This window comes from Lygodium microphyllum, chromosome 20 (genome assembly GCF_053477565.2).
Source record: "Lygodium microphyllum isolate KBCC chromosome 20, Lygodium_microphyllum_v1.1.10, whole genome shotgun sequence".
NCBI classification, from domain to species: Eukaryota; Viridiplantae; Streptophyta; class Polypodiopsida; order Schizaeales; family Lygodiaceae; genus Lygodium; species Lygodium microphyllum.
In genome coordinates this window covers 42084073-42105609 of record NC_141154.1, presented here as the reverse complement: position 1 = coordinate 42105609, position 21537 = coordinate 42084073, and positions in this window count along the sequence as shown.

Below are 21537 nucleotides of genomic sequence, written 5' to 3'. Positions count from 1 at the left end.
ATGGAAACATCTTACAAAAAGGGGATAGATTTGACCATATGGCCAAAAATAAACTTTCTCACATGAACTATGCCCTAAACTAAAGAAGAAAATATTCTTCTATTATTTTTAGTTGCCCTTGATTTTACTTTAATTTATTAGCTACTCTTTATGTAAGAAAAAACTTCTTTGTGTGTTCTCATTGGGGAAAGATATAGTAGATAGTCAAAACTTGTACTATATCTATTCAACATGAGAACGATGATTAAAATTCTTTATAATGTATACAGGAAAAGATTTAGCTACTTGGTCAAAAATCTATTGCATGTATTCCACACCATAACAAATATGAAAATTCTTTGTGGTCCCCATTGGAAAATACATAATCAAATGATTGAAACCTTGTTGTATGTATTCCATATGATAAAAATGATAAAAGTTCATTGTGTTCTCCATAGAAAAAAATTTAGCCAGATGGTCAAAACCTCAAGCAAAATACATACAACAAGGATAAAAATTCATTGTGATCTTTATGGGAAAATATTTAGTTGGATGGTCAAAACCTCTATTGCAAGTATCTTATACAAGACTTAGGATTAAAATTCTTTGTGATGTTCACAAGAAAAGATTTAGCCATATGGTCAAAACATGTATTGTATGTAACCTAGATGATAGCAATGATAATAATTTTTTGTGATGTCCATAGAACAAGATTTAGCCAAATGGTCAAAGTCTCTATTGTATGTCAACAAGGATAAACAGTCTTTGTGATCTCCATAAGAAAATATTTGATCAAATGATCAAAACCTTTATTCTATGTATTTCACATGACAATAATAATAATATATTTCATGAGAAACATTGACCTCGCACTTAAACGTTGAAACCACAAGGACCTCGAAAGAATAGGAGATTTCATTCCCTATGACATGAAGCTATAAATACTAAGGAAATTTCACCATCAATTAGAAGCTATTTGAGAAGGAAATATAATTTGTATCATGGTTAAATATTTATAAATCTTATAGTACCTACTTGTTCATAATAGTAAAATGTATCATATTGCATTTTATTTTTATGTTATACTATTTTAGTCTAAATCATGTAAAATTAATATATCATACTATGTGCATATTATGGAATATAGTATCCAAATATATTTAAAAATATATTTTAATTTAGTTTTATTAATAATTAATAAATATAATTAAAATATATTAAATTATATTTTATAAGATTATGTATATTTAATGTGTCTAATATGTAATGTGTAATGTCATTGAGGATTTTGAAGCCATCTTAGTGATAGTTCAAGAGTAGAATATCTAGCACGGTAGGATAGGGAGTGTATAGGCAAAATCTCTAGTTGTGAAAATAGGAGCAATGTCCCAATCGTGGGTTCTTAGGGGGGGAAGGGGGAGGGGGTCTAGGAAAAACGTCCCCAGTGAGAGTCTAGGGGCCATGTTCCCTTGGTGGGGGTGTGGGAGAAACACCTCCAAACAGGGAGTCTAGGGGAGATAGTACCCCTTGGTGGGGGTCTGGGAGCAACACCCCTAGCCAGGGTCCGAGAGGGTAGTGCCCAACGGTAGGGGTCTTGGGGCAATGCCCCCAATGGGGGTCCGAGGGGCAGCGCCTCCCGGTGGTGGTCTCTAGGGGCAACACCCCCCAACAAGGGTCAGAGGGGGCAGCACCCCCAACAAGGGTCCGAGGGGCAGCACCCCTAGTAGTGGGGGTCTCGGGACAACATCCCCAGCAGAGTAGTGGGGTCCAATATAGCCATTACGTGATTTTTGAAAAATTTCGACTTGAAAGTTTAAAAAAATTAAAAAATAATTACAAAAATAAGATCCAAATCTACTCGTATTTCGTAATAAGTATGGTAATTCGAATAGTGTGATACATTAAATGATGCCTTTCACGAGGTCAGTATCTTTCAACTAATCATGATGTTTTTCAAAATGAGTTTCTCTTCCCCTCCCTCTCTCTTTCATATAACGCTCTAACCTGAGTGTTTGCTATATTGTGTTTTTACAGTTGTAGGTTTTGCATCCCTAATTCTCTGCATTTTTATCTCTGCTCAGGTCGCCCCTCTCTTACTGTAAGTTTTGCGGCCCTAATCTTTGGTGGTTTTGTCCCCTTGCTTTTCTTTGAGTACTCTCTATAGTTTTATTTTCTCAACTAAAATAGATTGTGCTCTACAAAATTTGATCTACATCTGGGTATTGTGACTATAATTGTATGTGTCTTCAAATAAAAAATCTTGCTCTAAGGGTTCAACCATTCTACAGGGTAGTGAATGATCACCACTCCACAATGTGTCTGCTCTACTTCGCGGGTGATTTTTATTACATTCTGAATAGCACAGATTACTTATTTCTACTAACTGTGGCAGGTTTTAAACTCTTCTCTACTTTATTTTTGATTTTGAGTTAAACTACACTGATTTAGTACTAGTGATTCTCCACTTCTTTTCTAATCTCTACTAATGCATACTCTCTCTTGATCAATTCAATACATATAATTACTACAAATCACACTATTAGTCTTTCATATGATTAGTATAGAATGATATTAAGATGAAGTATGCACCACAAGAATTATCTAAATAATAATCATGTATAAATACAATCTTTACTTTTGTAATAATAAGATTAGGCACTTACTCTTGGATATTCAATGTCTTCTTCTTGGTCCTGATTGGTTGTTTGATCTCTTGAAGTGCTTGTCTTTTTGATACCCACTACCTTGCAAATGATAGCTTCTTTGCTCAGCGAATTTGAAAAACATGATTTTGTGTGATATTAAAAATACTCTCTTTGTTGTGAATATGAAATATATGATTTGTGTAATGCTAAAAAGACTCTCTTGGTGGATGTGAATATGAAATAAATGGTTTGTGCAATGCTTTCATCATTGAGTGCTTTCAAAATACTAACCTTTCTTTCTATTGTGTGATGCTATATACCTTAAGGTTTCACCTCAAGGCTAAATTTAGCATTACATTTCTTGTATCGTTCACTAATATTAGAGTATTTTATCAAGTTCTTATGCATCATATTATACTTTACTATATAGCACTCTCTATTATACTATATTTTCATAGTAAAAGCGTTTTATAATATTTGATTGTTATATTCTTCATGATTTTGCAATAAGCATATGGCCATACAATACTTATAAATACTCAATAAATCATATTATATGGAATGCAATATATGATTTTGTCATAGGATGAAATTTGATATTCTAACAATACATATCATGATCTTTCATCAATCTATAGATTAGACCACATGATAAAAAATTTTCTTACAATATAAATACTTTTTGCTATTTTATCCAATACAATCTGAGATTTGATCATGTGGCCAAATATTTTCTTATAATGTAAGATGTAATTTCTATTATTTTCCCAATATAATGTGAGATTTGGCCATGTAACCAAACCTTCTCCTTAAGCTATCTCTTGGCCAAAACAAGGACTCTTGCAATATCACAATATCTTGCAATAAATCAATCACTTTGTTCATTCTACTACAAGAATGACATTTCGCCATTTGGTCATATGCTTTCTTACATTATCAACCCTTACTTGCTTCCAACAGGAAAGACTATTTTCTACTTAGAATTCCTTACTTTCTATAATTTGGCCATGTAGTCAAATCTTGCCTCAAATAAACCACTTTTTTGGGAACTAATCCTGAAAAATTAAGACTAAATCTATGGTGGGTTCGATTGCACAAATTTTGGGTATGCTAGATTTGGCCATATGGAAAAATTTTCTAAGACAAACATTTTCTATATTATATCCAAAAAGGAAGACCATATTCTACTTGGAACTCCTCAATTACCTACTATATGTATAGGAAGTTTGGCCATGTGGTCAAAACTTGTCGTGCAACAAATGAACCACTTTGTTACCTAAATAAATGTATAAGATTTCTGGGTTGAAAATTGAAAACACAACACCACAAGATTTTACAAAATACAAGATAAATATACTCCAAAGGGACTCTTCCATAAAATAAAATATTAAAATTTGAGATTAAGTGTGGTGTGAGATCTAACCATAAATAGTTGTGCTTATGTATCAAATCTCATGGATTATTTTGGCCCTAAGTTAGCATTATTTATGTTTCTCTTTCAAGAATCATATAGTAGAAACTTTGCCATGGACTCTGTCTAGTTAGAAGATCAAATTCTATTAATAGCGAGACTTGGCTATGGGCTTAACCAAATGGTCAAGCGATAATGAAACGTTGACTATTTATTAGTGTGGTATGAGATATAGATGGAAATCATTGTGGTTATGTAGAAAATCTCATGGATGATTTTGCCCCTAAGTTAACATTGAGTTTCTTCTCCATATAAGTTTCCTATGCAAGGATCGTACTCTAGAAACTTTGTTAAGGTTTTTGGCCATGTGGTCAAATCCTATTTAATTAAAGAATGAGATTTAGTCCAATATGAGATCCACTCATATATCAATGTGGTTATATAGCAATCTCACGACTCCATTCGGCCCAAAGTTAACATTTTAATTATTATACATGTAAGTTTTCCTTGAAAGGAGACATATTGTAGAGACGTTGCCATTGGTTTTAGTCATGTGATCAAATCCTATTTAGTCATAAGACTTATCTATGAGATTAGAAACTTTGCCATGGTTTTTTTCCATATGGTTTTTAAAGGCTAGTTAAACAAAGGATGTGGTTTATTGTGATACGAAATTCACATATAAACAAATGTGGCTATGTAGCAAATCCCATAGATATCAACATAAGGTAATGTGAAAAACACTTGAAAGGTGGAGATTTAACCTCATGGTGAAACTTACAAGATATCTATAGAAAGTGGTTCATTTGTTACAACATGTTGTGAAATTAGATTTGACTATATAGCCAAATATTATTTTATTGTGGAATGAAAACATTTGTCTCATGATGTGATTAGATTTGATCATATGGCCAATGAAACAAGAATGGGGGATTCTAGGATGCTAGCATTGATAACAAAATGAAATATTTAACCATACAACCAATTTTTATTTTGTAGTGGAATGGACAAAGTGACTAATTTGTGGCCCGCACATCCAAAAAGGAGACCCAAACCATTGATGGAGTTAGTGTGGTGATTTTGTGTATCCATGCTATATGGATGTTTATGATAGTCAAGGAAAAAGGGTTAAAAATGTTCTCTTATTTACTTTAAAGAGTGATATTGCATTTTTTCAACAAGATGGCGTCATAGAGAAGATAACAGATGGATGTGCTAGGAAGAAAGAGGGAATACCATGTAATCTTGTTAAGATCAAGGGGAAAAATGTAGTATACAAACTTGATCCTTTGCCATTTCACTTTGCACGTATTAAAGAGGATGAAGAATACTCTTTGAAAAAAATGGGATGGACCTTATTTGAGGAGGTAAAGGGCACAGAAGACATTATATCAGCATTCCAAGCTATCCAAAATAGTGAGCTACTTTCCCTATCAAGAAAATGTGATCGCCCCAACAAAAGAATAAAGCTCCAAGATAAACAACCAGACTTGAGATATTCACCTGCTCTTCAAGAAGAAAATAATATACCAAATCCCACAAGCTCAAAGTCAAAATCACCTCAACAAAGTTCTTTGTCACAAGCTCTAGTTGTTAATATGGCTGCTAACATTGGCGAGAATGATGCCACTTTATCTTCCATGTTGGAAATTACACCTATTGCAAAGCCAATAATTTCTCTTGAGGTCAAGGGAGTAGAAAGAACATTTGATTTTCTTGAGATAGTCAATAAGGAATTCGGTCTAACAACACAATTTCCTATTCTCATTGATAGGTGCTATGAGGCACCTCCTTTGTATGCTTATAGGTCACTATGTTGGGATTATGTGAAGAACCTAACCACATCTTTCATAAAGAATCTCATGAATCTAGCAATAACATCATATCTTATGCCATTTGTGCAAGACAACAATGAGAAGAGAACCATGCATCGTGATGAGGTGGATGCTAATAAGTTGGATACTTATAGTTATTGGATTATATCAGGGTTTCACTCAATTCATGTAGTAATGATATATATTCAAAGTAATACTACACGTTGTCTAGCAACCAAGAATTTATACACCACGAGAAATGCTAGAATATTAGTTGATTGTCTTGCCGAAATATACATTAAGCTTTCACGAATGACAAATATGGAATCACATAATGTTATAAAGAATGCCCCTTATGTTGAGCAACTTCAACAATTAAGAGATCAATGGTGGCTAGCATTTGATTCTCCACCAAAATCCCAACAAAGGCTATCTAAGACAAGCTCTCAAAGAGTATCATTGCATGTAATCACATATAATCTTACCTTCTCTTTTTGTGAAGATTAGTGTGATGCTCTTTCTTTTGTTCTATGCTCACTATTTTGATCTTTTCTTTGGAGAGATTTGTGGCATTGTTACCGTGTTTCCGACCGTGTTTCCACAGCACAAAGGAGCGAAAAATGGAAAAAAGGGAAAATAGCAAAAAAAAAGGCGCAGGATAAAAGCAGAAAAAGGCGCCTTGACCGGCAACCAATCCCTGAAAAATTCAAATGTTCGGGAATGACCCTCAAGAAGCTTCGGTGTCGAGCCAAGGCAACGAAAGAGGAAAAAGGCGCACCATTAAAATGCGGAAGCACCCCCGAATCTGTGTAAAAGAGTGCCAGGCTCGCTCCTGTGCAAAGTGTATGCATTAGTTGGGAATAGGATAAATTAGAATGGTGGGAAATGGAAAAAGGGCCTAGGCTACGGCCGGCCATGTAAAAGAGGGAAAAGGGGATGACCACCCAAAAAGGATTTAGGGCTTTGTATATAAAGTTGGAAAGTGAATGAGAAGCTCATTCTTTGGTGTGTGGCAAAAAGAGTCTTCTTCTTCCTCTCTTCTTCTCTCCTTCTTGCTTGTGTGTGCTCTTGAGAGAGGGAGTGTGAGAGTGTGAGGGAGTGAGTGTGTGTGAGAGTGAGGGATCAAGAGGGTGAAGCTCTTCACTATCTCCTCTTCTCTTCTTCTCTTCTCTTCTCTTCTCTTCTCTTGCGCGCGCGGCTATGGAGGATGGAGCTTGGAGATGGAGGAGGCTTGAGGATGCTTGAGCTAGCATCAAGAATCGTGGAGCTACCAGAGTGCAAGAGAGAGAAGGGTACTCGATCGGGCATCAAGGTAAGCTCACTATACTTGTAGGATCGGCGGCGCGTCGGCTAGGTGAGAGATAGCCATTAGAGCTCACTTGGAACGCTTGAAACAATAAGCGGTCCGTGGGTCTTGGCGGTTGAGCAAAAGCTCCCACATTTTGGTTCCGTTGCCGGGACCAACGGATTCAAGCTTGAGCACTTGCGTGCCTCACATCGAGCATCGAAGTAGGGTATTCATCCCCGAAACGGAGCTTGAGGTAGGTAGGAAGTTGGGTGCTTTTAATGTTCAAAACAAGTAAGTATTTTGGGATATTTTGGTTGTTTGATGATTGGAAAGCATGGAGGATCTATTTCAGTTTTTTGCCTTCGATTTTTGTTGCATTTAGCGTAGGTTAGAGTTAGGAAATCGAACGGAAAAGGGTAGAGTTCACTGTTTCAAAACATGGCAAAACAGGGAAAAAATCGTGCAAAATGCACAAAATGCTTGCTAATGAGGCCTAAGATCGACAAGAGAGTGATTGGGGGCATCAATGCCACAGCTGGGAAGGCATATAAGAGCCAGGAGGCCAAAAGAGAGCTCATTTGTGCCATTTTAGTGTGAGAAAGAGAGAGAGAGAGAGCTAGAGAGCCCCAGCCCGTGTGATTCGATCGCATCACCGACGCACTCACTGACCCGTTCCGGTATATGAATCCCTTCCTCAATCCCCCTAGATAGGATCTGGAGGGTTATGCTTGGTATGATTGTGTAAATCCCAAGAATCGATCGAAATCGACATCGCGCTGTCTCCGTCGCGCCGCGTTCGGCCCGTCCGAGTGATCGCTTCTGGGTCGAGTCCCAGAATCGGCCCTTGGCCCCTTACCATTCGGCCACTCGGCCCGGAACCCTAGTCAGCCCTCAGTCCGAGTCAAATCATCCGAGTCAACCCACTCGGACCATCTGAGCTAGAACTTTTTGCCACATGGCACATTCGGCCTCGGCCCGCCGTCCGAACGACCCGTCCGAGTCTCAAAGTCGAAACTTGGCCACACCCGAGATTCGGCCCTCGGCCAAGCGTCGTTCGGCCCGTCCGAATTATCCCATCCGAACCTGCCATTCAGCCCGTCGGAATAAAAGTTTTTCGAGTCAAATTCGAAGATTCGGCCCTTAACCCCATGCCATTCGGCCCGTCCGAGTGACCCACTCAGACCCTGCAATTCGGACCAGTTGGTCCGAGTGCAACTTTTTGTCAAATCTGTCAGAAATTTGACCCGACCCGAAAAATATGCATTTGCGCAACTTGTCAAAATCCTTCGGGCGCTCAAAACTTGATTCTGGTACACGTGATAAGAGAAATTGTAGTACACAACCGCTTAGCGGTTAGCAGTAGACAGTTGAGGGACCGAAGGACTCGGAGGCGAGCCGCTGAACCGTAAAACCTGATCGACTGGATGCGAACGAGGCAACATGCAAGGAAACCCTAAACCCTGACTAAATGGCCAGAAAATGGACCTACAAGCCTATCAGGCCCAAAATGAGTGGGAGTGAGTAAGACGCTGGGGAATTGCTTGCGGCACTCACATTGAATTTCCGCACTTGAAGTACACTTAAGAAAGTTGAAAGCCTGATTGGGCACAAGTGCATGAGGGACAACACACTCACCGAGTGACCATAAATTGAGGTTTGTATTCAATAATCAAAGGAACTCACTCAGATAAATCGCTCAAGGAACCCACCAATAGGAGAAGACCCAAGATATAGACAAATACGCGAAGTGCAGGGTAGAACTAAGCAAGGAGCGCCAACGACGAGGATCTGTCACGACTATCCAACCTAATCGATAGCCCAGCGGGGCGCAAGAATTGGACCACCATGACAGAAGAAAGCTCAGACCATCGGTCTAATGAGGAGCTCGATTTGAGTGTATTCCCAGATGCTATACAACAAATGGTGAGCAGTTACGATGTGCACGCCCGGTACGAGCACTGCGGCAGGACAACAGATGCAATCATTGCAGACCTAGAGGAGGAGAAAAGGCTAACCCGTAAGGCATAGCTGATTATAATAGGGATCAATAGGCTAGGAGCCAAAGGCAAAGCATGGAGCTGCATGAGGTGCAGCGAGTGCTGAACTTGGCTGGCCGGAACCGAACAGACCATGAGAGAGCGCTAGAGGGAGACCTGACACTAAGCGAGCTCCTCATGAAATGGCTGCTTGATAACACCGCAGTAGAGCAGAGTGCCACTGCACTAGCGACGTCTCTGGTTGCAGGATTAGGGGCAAACCAGGGCTCAAAGAGCCAGGCCAAAATACCGATTGTTGCCAAGCAACTCGACAAGTACCAACCGCATGATGATCCGTACAGCTTTGTTGAGCAGTTTGAGCAAGTCTGCGAAGCCAACGGCCTCAACGACTAGACTCAACGTTCGCAAGCATTCGGGCTTTGCTTAGGCGACAAGGGTAGGACGTGGTACAGAAGCCTGGATGCCATGGAATGAGCCAACTTAAATAATCTCAAGGATCTCTTCGTCAAGAGGTTCGCCAAGCCCGGATACTCCGATAACCTGCTAGTACGCTTGATGAATGTCAAGCAGAAAGAGAAGGAGGACATCCGTGACTACGTGACCCATGTGAGAAGTCTCTTTAAGAGAATCCCTCTAGGTGAGCGACCGACTGACAAAGTAATTTCAACTGTATTCATCAGTGGAATTAGAGACGAGGAGTTATATAAGGCATTGACATGCAATTCAAGCTTGCAGCGGGACGTGGGTGGCTAGAGTTTTTGAGGAGGCCATCAGAGTCGATGACCAGCTGAAAGAGCAAAGATCTGGGAGCTCAAATCTAGAAGAGACCAACCTGCGAAGCTTAGAGAGAACGTTAGCCTCTAGTGAGCAGTCAAACCCATCATCCCAAGATAAGGGGAAGGCCACTGAGATAGACCAAGGCTTGGCTGAGGTCAAGATGGGATTAGCCAAGATACAAGACATGTTGAGATGACCAATGCGCCTGCACATCCAGTGCATGTACTGTGGCAGAAACCACTTGCCAGCCGAGTGTCAAGACCCTAGGTCAAGACCTTGCGCTAACTGCGGTAGGTTCGGTCACGATATCGCACATTGCAGACTACCACGAAGACTTCCATACTCTCAACCCTACGGTCAACCTTATCTAGCTAACAGGCCGCAGCCATTCTTCGGAACGGGAGCCCCATTAGCTCACTCGCGCCTAACGATATGAAACCAGCTGTCCCTAGAATGGACATAAATCCTACAGGCATTCCTAGACCGCTTGGTCCTTATGTGACCCACCCACCGAGCGACGCTCCAGTACACTACGTGGAGGAGCCGAATGAGGAAGAGACCTACATATACCCTTACGTCTCGCATGATGATGAGGGCAATGCAATCCTCATGGATTATCGACCCGTGCCGGTGATGGCATTAGGACGGGGATGGGGTAGAGGCCTGGGAGGGCAGCAGGATCCAGTCACTTGTTGGACTTGCGGACACCCCGGTCATGTCTCATCACGCTGCCCTGAAAGAGAGCAGCAAAACAGGGACAAGGCTGACCAAAGGTGCGCGGAGTGCGGAATCACCCATCTTTTCATAGACTATCCAAAGCGGAAGCCGTCCTCTAGCTCAGCTAATTTTCCATCCGTCCCATTGAGGCTGTTTGGCGTCGAAAGCCCTGATGGGGAGGCCACCCCTATTCCCTTGCGAGTTATGACCCGAGCCCAAACGAAGCACACCGGCATCTCTCTGCCAGGACCTAGCAATCTTGATGCAACCTCAATAGGAAAGAAAAGCCACAGGTGGAAAAAGAAGAAATCAGAAGCTAAGGTCGCATTGAAGACCGAGAGTGCTACGTCTTTACCTACTGGGAAGAAAGTCTCAGACGCGGAGGCAGAGACTTCAGCCCCTAAGACAGCTGAAAAGGGAAGCGCTAAGATAGGGGAATACCCTCATCCAAAGCGACAATTAGAGGCCATAGAAAAGGTGAGGGAGGCTCAACAACATCTCAAAGATGCTGAACCCATCATAGAGGACGAGATCGATGATCTCTCCAGCATGAGCACGCCAATGTCACCGCCTCAACCTAAGTCGGCCGAAGCCACTGTGCCACAAGCAGTGCCGTTGAGACCAAGTCTAGACGCAACAGAGCCGCAGATCAGCCGCGCAGCCATTGGCTCGGACAGTCTAGGCTAAAAGAAGGACGAGTATCTGACGACCTCTTGACCATGCTAGTGACCATGCCCGTAACACTTAGCGTGGGGGATCTGCTTAAGCAGCACCCTGCCTTATGGCATGACCTTAAGCAGTGGGTCGAGGGATCACAAGAGTAGGCCACGGCAGACCCTCGAGACCAAGATGCAGAAACACAACTGCCAAGCCTGACGCTGCACTTCGTGTCTAAATCTTTGCAAGTCAACGCCTTTTGGGAAGGCTCTGAGATGCACGCAAACCTACCGGTCCTAGCCCTGGGTGACACAACAAGGAAGGGAATCGTAGACACGGGAGCCGGGGGCTACAGCCCACTAATGCCAACCTCACCCCGTTTGGGGGTGCTGCTTATTCACTCCTGGGGAAGTGCAAGATACTCGTTTCCATCGAGTCTGAAAGTTTACCAGCTTTCTTCCATGTGTTGCCTGACACTAAAGGAGTCGGTAACGTGTCACTATTGGGTCACACTTTCAAGAAGCAAACAAACTGTAATGTGGATTACAACCTAAACCGCATTCATCTTGTTATCAGCAATGTCCGTATTGTGATGACTTTCAGCAAGGGCTGTCATGATTCCTCCACCATTACGAAGCCACCAATAGAAACCCCTAGGACCACACTCTAGCCCAAGTCTAAACAGGAGAAAACTACAGCCTCGTGCCAGGATCTCGACCCTAGGCCCAAACCCACCAAGAGTGCTCACAAGGCCAAGGAGTCCAATCTTATGTGGGTGCCAAAACGGCAAAAACCACATCCGGGTACACCACCCAAACGTGATCCTAACCGCCAAAATCATCAGCCGTCACGGCCTAAGAGGCAGTCTAGACGCTATCGATGTAGATACACAACCACACCGCGATGGATTCCCAAATGTCTCTTGCGAGCACAAGGATACTACGAGGGAAACCCCTGGATTTGGGTGCCTAAAAATGGCTAGCTAAAAAGCTCATCTACAAGCAATCTCACCCCAATGAGGGAGGCTTGCACATGTAGTGCCCAGAACATAGTCAGCATGCCATTGCCAGCTGTGGCTAGTAAGTCTCAGCTCATCTATCGACCAAAGCAATCGCCATAGGCCTTAAACCTACCTAATCCAGAGAACTTAAAAACCCCTATGACTGCTCACTCAGAACCCAGCACAACCCCCATGCCCCCAGAGCTTCCTACAGCACCTCAAAGTGCTTCGAGTGCAAAGCCCAACCTGTGACACCGATGATGGAGTCACCACTATCCAGTCCAGTTGCACCATCCCCACCAGCAGGTCTTAAACCTTTATACGTGATACGACCTTTCCTCTCCTTGGCTAAGGACCTTGCCGCGACTTCTCGGGATGACTTAATAACCTGCATCAAGATGTTGGACGAAACTTTCACTACATTTGCTAGAAATTATGAGAGGCTAGACCTAGGCCTTCTTGATAAAACCCTTGCTTCGGATGTTCGTGCATTACCATGCACTTGGGAAGAATACGAACTTGTGACTACTAAATTCCCCAAAATCGCTGCCGAACTGATAGCAAACGACGAAATCCCAAAGGAGCAAGCTGCCCTCAGATGCCTAGTCACTTCATATTGTAAGCCTCCTCGTTCTGTTCTTGAACATGAGATGCAAGAGCTCACGCAGATGGCAAGCTCGCCTTCCACGTTCTTGCAGTAGTGGTTTTCTCTGAGAATCCAATGGGAGAAAAAAGGTTACCGAATAATGACCAATGTTGAGCAACGCAGGGCGGTTAAAACCATCGAATATGACCCCACTTATGTGGCACCTATCTCGTTTAGGGTTTTGGCCATCACCCGCAATCAGCATTTGGATGACCATGTGCTCGCCCACCCCTATATTGACCAATTCCTCACGGAAGAGGAATTACATGTTGCCAGCCGCCTTAATACTGGAGATCTCTTTCACGATGTCTTGACCTACATCTCCCAAGTCTCTATCCAACCATCTGCTCTTGATTGTCATGCTCAATTGGAATACAATCCAAAATTCTACACGTGGCTTCTTCACACGTAAAGTCCTACCCCAACAGGACCAAAGCCCTTCACCTTTTAACCCCCAATCCTAGGAAGGATTCTTCTCTCAGCCGGAAGAGGAGGGGGTATGTGGTGAAGGTGAAAAGAATCAGATAAGAAATGAATAAAAAAGGGGGTACAGTAAAGTAAAGGTAGTGAAAAGCATAAGCATTAGTATGAGAAAAATGGCTTCCTAAAAAATTCAGTCAAGGGTTTTTATTCTCGCATAAACAACAAAGTGCTATGTGGAAAATGCTAACGAAAGTTACGAATTATGGCAGGAGCAGAAAATGTCGCAGCAAGACCATGCCCATTGACTCCCGTTCACTGACGAGGAAAGGGAGCAGTATCGCATCCAATTGGAGAACCGCGCCTTTGGCCACCTCAAGTTCCGAACCATCCACAACATCGAAGTCGTGGTGGCGAAGGAGGAGGCAGCCAGGAGGGTAGTGGAACAGTGCAACCTTATAAAGTACATTGAAAAATTCTCGTAAGAGCCAGATCACTTAAAATGCGTAGAATTCCTCAGAACATACAATCCGGACCAGGAAGATGGCATTGTAACAGTGGGCCGAGGAGAGGGTGCAAAGCAGGTGCAAGTCCGGTTGGATCCAGCCTTGGTGGAAAAGGCTATGGGATTGGTACCAAGGACAGAAAGGAGACAAAAAAGAGATGTTTATGCCTTGCTGAAAATGAAGAAGGAAGAGGTGCTCACGAACGACGGCATAAGCATCCAGGACATCCTTGACACAGACGCCCGGTTGCAGGCCAAGTTGGTGCACGTGCTCTTCTCCAGCCAACGTTACAATTCCTTAATGCATCGAATTAGCGTGCCAATGCTCGAGAATGTAGAAGCCCACACCCTAGACGAGGTGGATTGGAATGGCTACGTGCGGAAGACGATTGATCAAGCGGCCAAGGCACTCGCCCTGGGAAGTGCACCAACAGGAGGAGAATCTCCGGCTTCTAAGGTGACGGAAAGGAAGAAAGCCTCCTCCAAGGCCTCTTTCATTGGATACGGAGGAGTCTTGACTGCACTCATTCAGGAGGCAGTAAAGGTAGCACAGGAGCTGGAGGAGGGAGAAGGAGAAGTGCCGGAGAGGTCGCCCCCTCGTCAGGACAAAGACAGGTCCACCGACAGAATGGAACAGAAGAAGAAGGGGAGGGACAAACTAGTAAGAAGACAATCAGGACAACAAAGAAGAAGGCGGCGTAGGGGAAGAAGAAGAGTGATGAAGGCAAGAAGAAGGAAAGGGAAGACTTGGAAAGGGCGAAGAAGGAATCCCTAAAAGAAGCAAAGGAGAGAGAGAGAACAAAGAGACAGGAGGAGCAGAGGGAAAAAGAGGAGTTACAGAAGGTCAAGGAGGCGTCAAAACAAGAAGCTGAAGCAGAGAAAAGGAGGGAAAAAGAACAGAAAGGGAAAAAGAAGGAGGAGCAGAAGAAAAGGGAGGAGGAAAGGAAGAGAAAAGCGGAGGAGGAAGAGGAGGAGCTACGAAGAAAGAAGGAAGAGGACCTGGCGGAGGCCACTCGCCGACGGTCCATCGAACAACAGTGCCGAGCAGACGAACTAAGGAACCTGAGCCCGTGCAGAGAAGAGGGGCCAGGATCCAGCACGCAGGTGCCAGAGTTCGTGCCACCTCTAGTCTCCGAAGGCAAAGGCAAGGCCCCACTCCATCCGATCCCTACCCTCTTGGTACCTCCCACGGAACTCACCACCGTCACCCCCAGCATCCCCACTAGTGCAGATGTGTCAAACTTAGTGGCATGGATGCACCATTTTATCAACAAGGAAATGGGCCAGGGGCAGAGCACGGAGACTACGGCCACAGGACAGAAGAGGCCAGCCACGGATGCAGAGTCCAGGCAAGAGCCCAAAAAGCAAAAAGTCGAAGCCTCTACCTCGCCCATTCACGCAACGATGATGCCACCGGCTAATTACGACGAATACGTCGCCGAGCTGCTCTCCTAATTGGAGAGAGAGAAGGAGGAACGCAAAATAGCCGTGGCTGAGTTGGCAGCCGAGAAGGAAACCGTGGCCGCCTTCCAGCTGGACAAGACAAGAATGATAGCCTTGCAGCAGCACGAGATTGCAGATCTGAAACAAGAACTGAAGGTTAGGGATGAGAGGGAGGAACATTGGAGGCAGCTACTAGAAAACGAGACTCAAGAGTTAGTAAACATGCAAAGAGAGCACAAGCTCCTAATAGTGCAGTACCAGGAGCTTGCTGCGAAATCTGCTGACATTGATGCACTCGTGGTGGAGCTGAATGCCAGGGATGAAGAAAGAAAACGGGACATGGAGGAGCAGCAGGAGGAACTCAAGCACCTAACAGATCAGCTTGCTGCAAAATCTGCTGACATTGATGCACTCGTGGTGGAGCTGAATGTTAGGGATGAAGAAAGAAAACGGGACATGGAGGAGCAGCAGGAGGAACTCAAGCGCCTAACAGATCAGCTGACCTCTGAAAGAGAAGAACAAGAGAGGCTAGTAAGGGAACTAGAGGATTATGAGCAGAAAATCATGATGCTGACCTTAAGGCAGGGAGAAGGCTTGAAAGTAATGAACAAAAGGGCCGAGGAGTGGGCCGCACACAACGAGAAGAGGGTGAAGACATTGGTGCGCCACCTTGCTCTAATAGAAAAAGAGAAAATCATCATGGAGAGCAAGGCGGAGGCAGCCCAAGTGGCCTTCAACACTCAACAGAAGGCCTTCCTCGACACCATCTTGGACGCCACCCATGCAGCACAAGGAGAGCCACTGGAAGCGGTGCAAAGGAAGCTCCGCATGGCAAGAAGAGCCCTACATGCTGGACTACAAATGCCACCATTACCGGCGGAGGTTAGGTTGAGTTTGGAGGAACAACAGAAATACCTAATGCAGGCCGGCCTAACCCCCCAGGAGATCGATGCCCTCGGGTTCGAGGAAGAAGTAGTACACACAGAACGGCAGGGGGAAGAAGCAGAGCTGGAAATCGATGTGAATCGATTCAGGGAAGACATAGTCCCACAACCCCCCTCGCCACAGGCCCAAGACCCTCCACAAGAAGATCCAGCTGTGCAGAAAGAAAAGTCATCTCTAAAGAAAGACGAAAAAAGATGGTGGAGGAGGCCAGACAAAAACTGAGAGCCAAACCAGCCGTGCTACCATCCGCGCCTCTCCCTCCGTGCCCAGATGATCTTCCTGCAGGATTCCACGCAGAACTGGTGGTGTGGGAGGTATAGGAACTTGTGTGTCACTACTGTGGCAAAACAAATTATATTGCAGCCCAATGTTATGCTAAGAAGGATGATATTTGCAGTGGTAAGTTGCAGCAAGGAAACTATGCATCTTCACGACAGAATGAAGACAAAAATGAAGATTTAGAGCATCCCACGTATGTGTGCAGGTTGAAGAAGGCACTCTATGGGCTCAAGCAAGCACCTAGAGCATGGTCTAACAAGATCAAAGAGTATCTTGTCAATATTGGCTTTTATGTTTCTAATGCTGATCACTTACTTTATGTGAGAAAGGGAGATGCAGGTTTGGTCATCATAGTCATCTATGTGGATGCCTTGATTGAGATATGTGAAGTCCACATTACATTATGGACTTTTCTATGAGGCAGGTACAGATGTACAGGTGTTTGGATACACAGATGCAGATTGGGCTGGTAGTATATCTGATAGAAGATCTACCAGCGGATACATGTTCTCTCTTGGTAGTGCAACAGTTACTTGGAGCAGCAAAAAGCAATCTACAGTTGCTTTGTCTCCTTCAGTTTCCTCCTACCCAACAGTCTGCGGAGGGTCCTGCCTCTCAAAGTGATGGACGAGGTATCGCAGTTGGTGGCCGATTGGGGAAAAAATGGCTGGAGGAGCGGGAAAAGACCCCAACCTCTTGGGGCACCGAAGCGGCCGACTACTGGCAAGATAAAATTTTTGAAATCCCCCACACTGTACAAAACTATAGGAGCCAACCCCTGTGGAGGAGGCGGGTATGCGACATAAGCATGCTCGCCTGGATGGCTTTTTGTAATACCCTGTCGTTCGAGCGGAACGACCCTACTTACATGGCGTACCCTCGAAGGGTAGGCGTAGATTTTGATGCCACCCTCCACGGGCGGTATGACTTTCCCGTTTTTATAACTCCACTGTAGCATCCTTTGACAATGCCCTTCTTTTTACCGCAGAAAGCCTAGACGAGTCTATGATGCACTTCCTTGCGGACTTTTCCTCATGTCCTGACCCCGCTTTTATAACTACTTGTAATTATCTTAGGTTACTTAGGCTACTTCTTAAGCAGGACCCGACTCCACAAGAGCGCGGCCTGCCTCCCCTATTCTTTGACCCTAACGCTATAGATAATTGTGCCATGGCTCGTCTCATGATGAGAGCTAGTCTCCTTCCCTCTTTTTGCCTAGCCCTCCTAGAGGACAGGAACGACAGCCAGTTCACTAGATGCAACCACCCCTTTCTCTCCACTACCTCCCTTCATGTCCGCATGAACCTAAAAGATTACATGCAGAGTCGCCAATTTTTGAGCAAGTCTCCCCGCCCCCCTTCTCCTCCTCATTCTGACCAAGACACTTAGGCCTATGTATCATTTCAAAAAAAAAAAAGAAAAAGAAAAAGAAAAAGAAAAAGAAGAAGCACCACAGTCACTGCACCTAGGGTTCTCCCTAGCCCCCTCCCCCACTGCACGCTTAGGGCACATCAAGGGCAGGAATTTCAGACCTGTCACCCTAAGGCTCACACTGCACCTCCAACGAAGCACAAGCTGGGTCCTCAAGTATGGGACGTTACCAAGGGCTTGCCCAAGGTTAGACCCATCTCCCAGTTCCACTGCCACGAGCACCACACACTACACGACAAACACACACACCCCTTAGGGAGGGCACAACTTTTCTTGCAGGTTATGTACGACTCTCAAGAAATGGCTACCCGCGGAAGACGATCACCCACAGCACCCTTTAATGACCCAACCGTACCGGCATCCAGCCATCCGCCTGCTGATGGGCACCATGATCGAACCAAATCAAGGTAGAACTGCCATTGGCATAGATCTTGGAACCACATCGTCCAATGATCCATGCCCAACACCTCAATATCCATGGATCGCTTATTGATTCCACAGGCCTGAAGGCCTTCAACTCAAAACTGAAGACCTTCAACTCAAAGACAAGGATCTTCAATCGAAGCCACGGGTTTTCAAGCCAAACAACGTTCAAGGGGTTTCTCCAGAATAAATCCCTCCAATACCATCATCCTCAGGGATTGCTTATTGCTTCAAGCGTTTCTCATACTCAAAAGATGACCTGAAGACCTTCAACTCAAAGACAAGGATCTTCAATCAAAGCCACAGGTTTTCAAGACAAACAGTGTTCGAGGGGTTTCTCCAGAATAAATCCCTCCAATACCATCATCCTAAGGGATTGCTTATTGCTTCAAGCGTTTCTCATACTCAAAAGTCGACCGACTACATAACCAGCACCACAACCGTGTGACAGATTCCGAGTATCTTCATGAAGCCTAAAGCATGCCGGAATCTCTTCTGGTCATCATCCCCAACCACCCACCTACCTGTTCCGCCTAACAGCCGACCTAACTAGCCACTATGTCCCACTGCAGTGCCATGGGACTGGCACTTGGCTAGGAGGGGGGTAATGCTACCATGTTTCCGACCATGTTTCCGCAGCACAAAGGAGCGGAAAATGGAAAAAAGGGAAATTAGCAAAAAAAAAAGGCGCAGGATAAAAGCAAAAAAAGATAAAAGTAGAAAAAGGCACCTTGACCAACAACCAATCCCTGAAAAATTCAAATGTTCGGGCACGACCCTCAAGAAGCTTCGGTATCAGGCCAAGGCAACGAAAGAGGAAAAAGGCGCACCATTAAAATGCGGAAGCGCCCCCGAATCTTTGTAAAAGAGTGCCAGGCTCGCTCCTGTGCAAAGTATATGAATTAGTTGGGAATAGGATAAATTAGAATGGTGGGAAATGGAAAAAGGGTCTAGGCTACGGCCGGCCATGTAAAAGAGGGAAAAGGGGATGACCGCCCAAAAAGGATTTAGGGCTTTGTATATAAAGTTGGAAAGTGAATGAGAAGCTCATTCTTTGGTGTGTGGCAAAAAGAGTCTTCTTCTTCCTCTCTTCTTCTCTCCTTCTTGCTTATGTGTGCTCTTGAGAGAGGGAGTGTGAGAGTGTGAGGGAGTGAGTGTGTGTGAGAGTGAGGGATCAAGAGGATGAAGCTCTTCACTATCTCCTCTTCTCTTCTTCTCTTCTCTTCTCTTCTCTTCTCTTCTCTTCTCTTCTCTTGTGCGCGCGGCTATGGAGGATGGAGCTTGGAGATGGAGGAGGCTTGAGGATGCTTGAGCTAGCATCAAGAATAGTGGAGCTACCAGAGTGCAAGAGAGAGAAGGGTACTCGATCGGGCATCAAGGTAAGCTCACTATACTTGTAGGATCGGCGGCGCGTCGGCTAGGTGAGAGATAGCCATTAGAGCTTGCTTGGAACGCTTGAAACAATAAGTGGTCCGTGGGTCTTGGCGGTTGAGCGAAAGCTCCCACAGGCATACATTGGAGAAAATTGTGCATCTAGAGATTGCCATACTATTGTTAGATCCTAAGAAATATCCAATAATTGGATCAAAATCATGAAGATATATTCTAGAGGTGAGCTTATATTCTAGGAGGAGACTTTGAGAAAGAAGGGAAGGCAACATTGTCCTGCTGCATTTCGTTGCCTTATGAGTCTAAAGGATGGAGACATCCTTTAACTATGAGAGGAGATTAATGAAGGTCATATCCTTTTTCTTAGAAATAAATGGGATAAGGAAGATATGATTGACATGAAACAAGGGCTAAGCAAATCAAGTAAGATAGGGTCCTAAAGGAGGAATTAGTCACTCTTTTCAATGTCTCAGTTCTAAAAAGTAGCATTATGATGAAGATTTGGGAAGAGCTTGTTGATGACTATGATATCAATGATGAAGTCTACACAAAGATTTTAGGGATTTACAATGATTGGGTATCAAAGAAGCTCACACACATGGAGTTGATGCAAGGTCCCTACCAAATGGAGTAAAAGATATTGTGCACTTTCTAATTGGAAAAAAGAAAAATCCTCTTCAATCCTCCACTAGTTTACCTTGGCATGTATATGTTGTTGAATGCAATCTAGAAACCTTTGATCTTATACATAATGTTTATAGAGATCCAATTACCATTGGGGTTGTTGTTCTAGATGCAACACATTGAGTTGAGGGAATGAAATGGGACTCTATAAAGTCTGGAAAGGTTGTATCCACTCTACTACAAATGACATGTGAACCTAAATAATTCATATTGTTATCATTTCTTGATCGAAAGAAAATGACAGCTTTGAAAAATGCTCTTGAAAGCATTTCTTGCAAGTATCACATGCTAGTTGGTAGTGTTGACTTCCTACCAATGGATAGAACCTTTGCTTTTGGATCTATAGATTCCTTTGTGGTTTTGAAATTGGTTACCATGGAAAAAAGCTTTATCAATTTTGAGAGATATATAAACAATGTCAACAAGCCTTCCATTTTGAACTTTGAAGTCTTGGACAAGGAGTGCAATGATGAAGACCTTGAAGAAGACTGGAGGATTGCAAATGTCATTTTGAGAAAAAAAATGAAAGTTATGGGGACTATAATTAAAGCATTCAATGATGCTCATGAGATTGCATTTGATGTATACGTAAGTGGACTTGCATCTAAGGTGGCATTGGTAAATCACATGAAGACTATTGTAGTGATTTGCAACACTTAAGAGCAAAGAGAGATTGAAGCACAATTGTGGAGAGTCCATGAGAGTGTCAAACAAAATTCAAATTTCCAAGAGGTTCCTCCTACTAAAGTTCAAGGTCTTGAAGTATCACATGAGGACATAGAAGAATCAAGCCAAGATATAGCAAGTCTAATTATGAAAGAGAAATTAAAGGCTACTTCAAGTGTTTAAACTTCATTCCTTCTCCTTTCACATAAAAAAAGACACATTGATGTAATTTTGGTTTTTTTCTTGAGAAGTTGCCTCCATTAGCATTTGCAATTTTTTTTTCTTTGGTGATATTGCTTAAAGAAACTATGTCTTTAGTTTTTTAATTTTTTGCAAAAGATACCAAGCACGTTTGGTTCAAAAAATCTATTTAAGTAAATCTTTTGCTAAAATAGTATTAAAGAGATCATTAAAATTTATT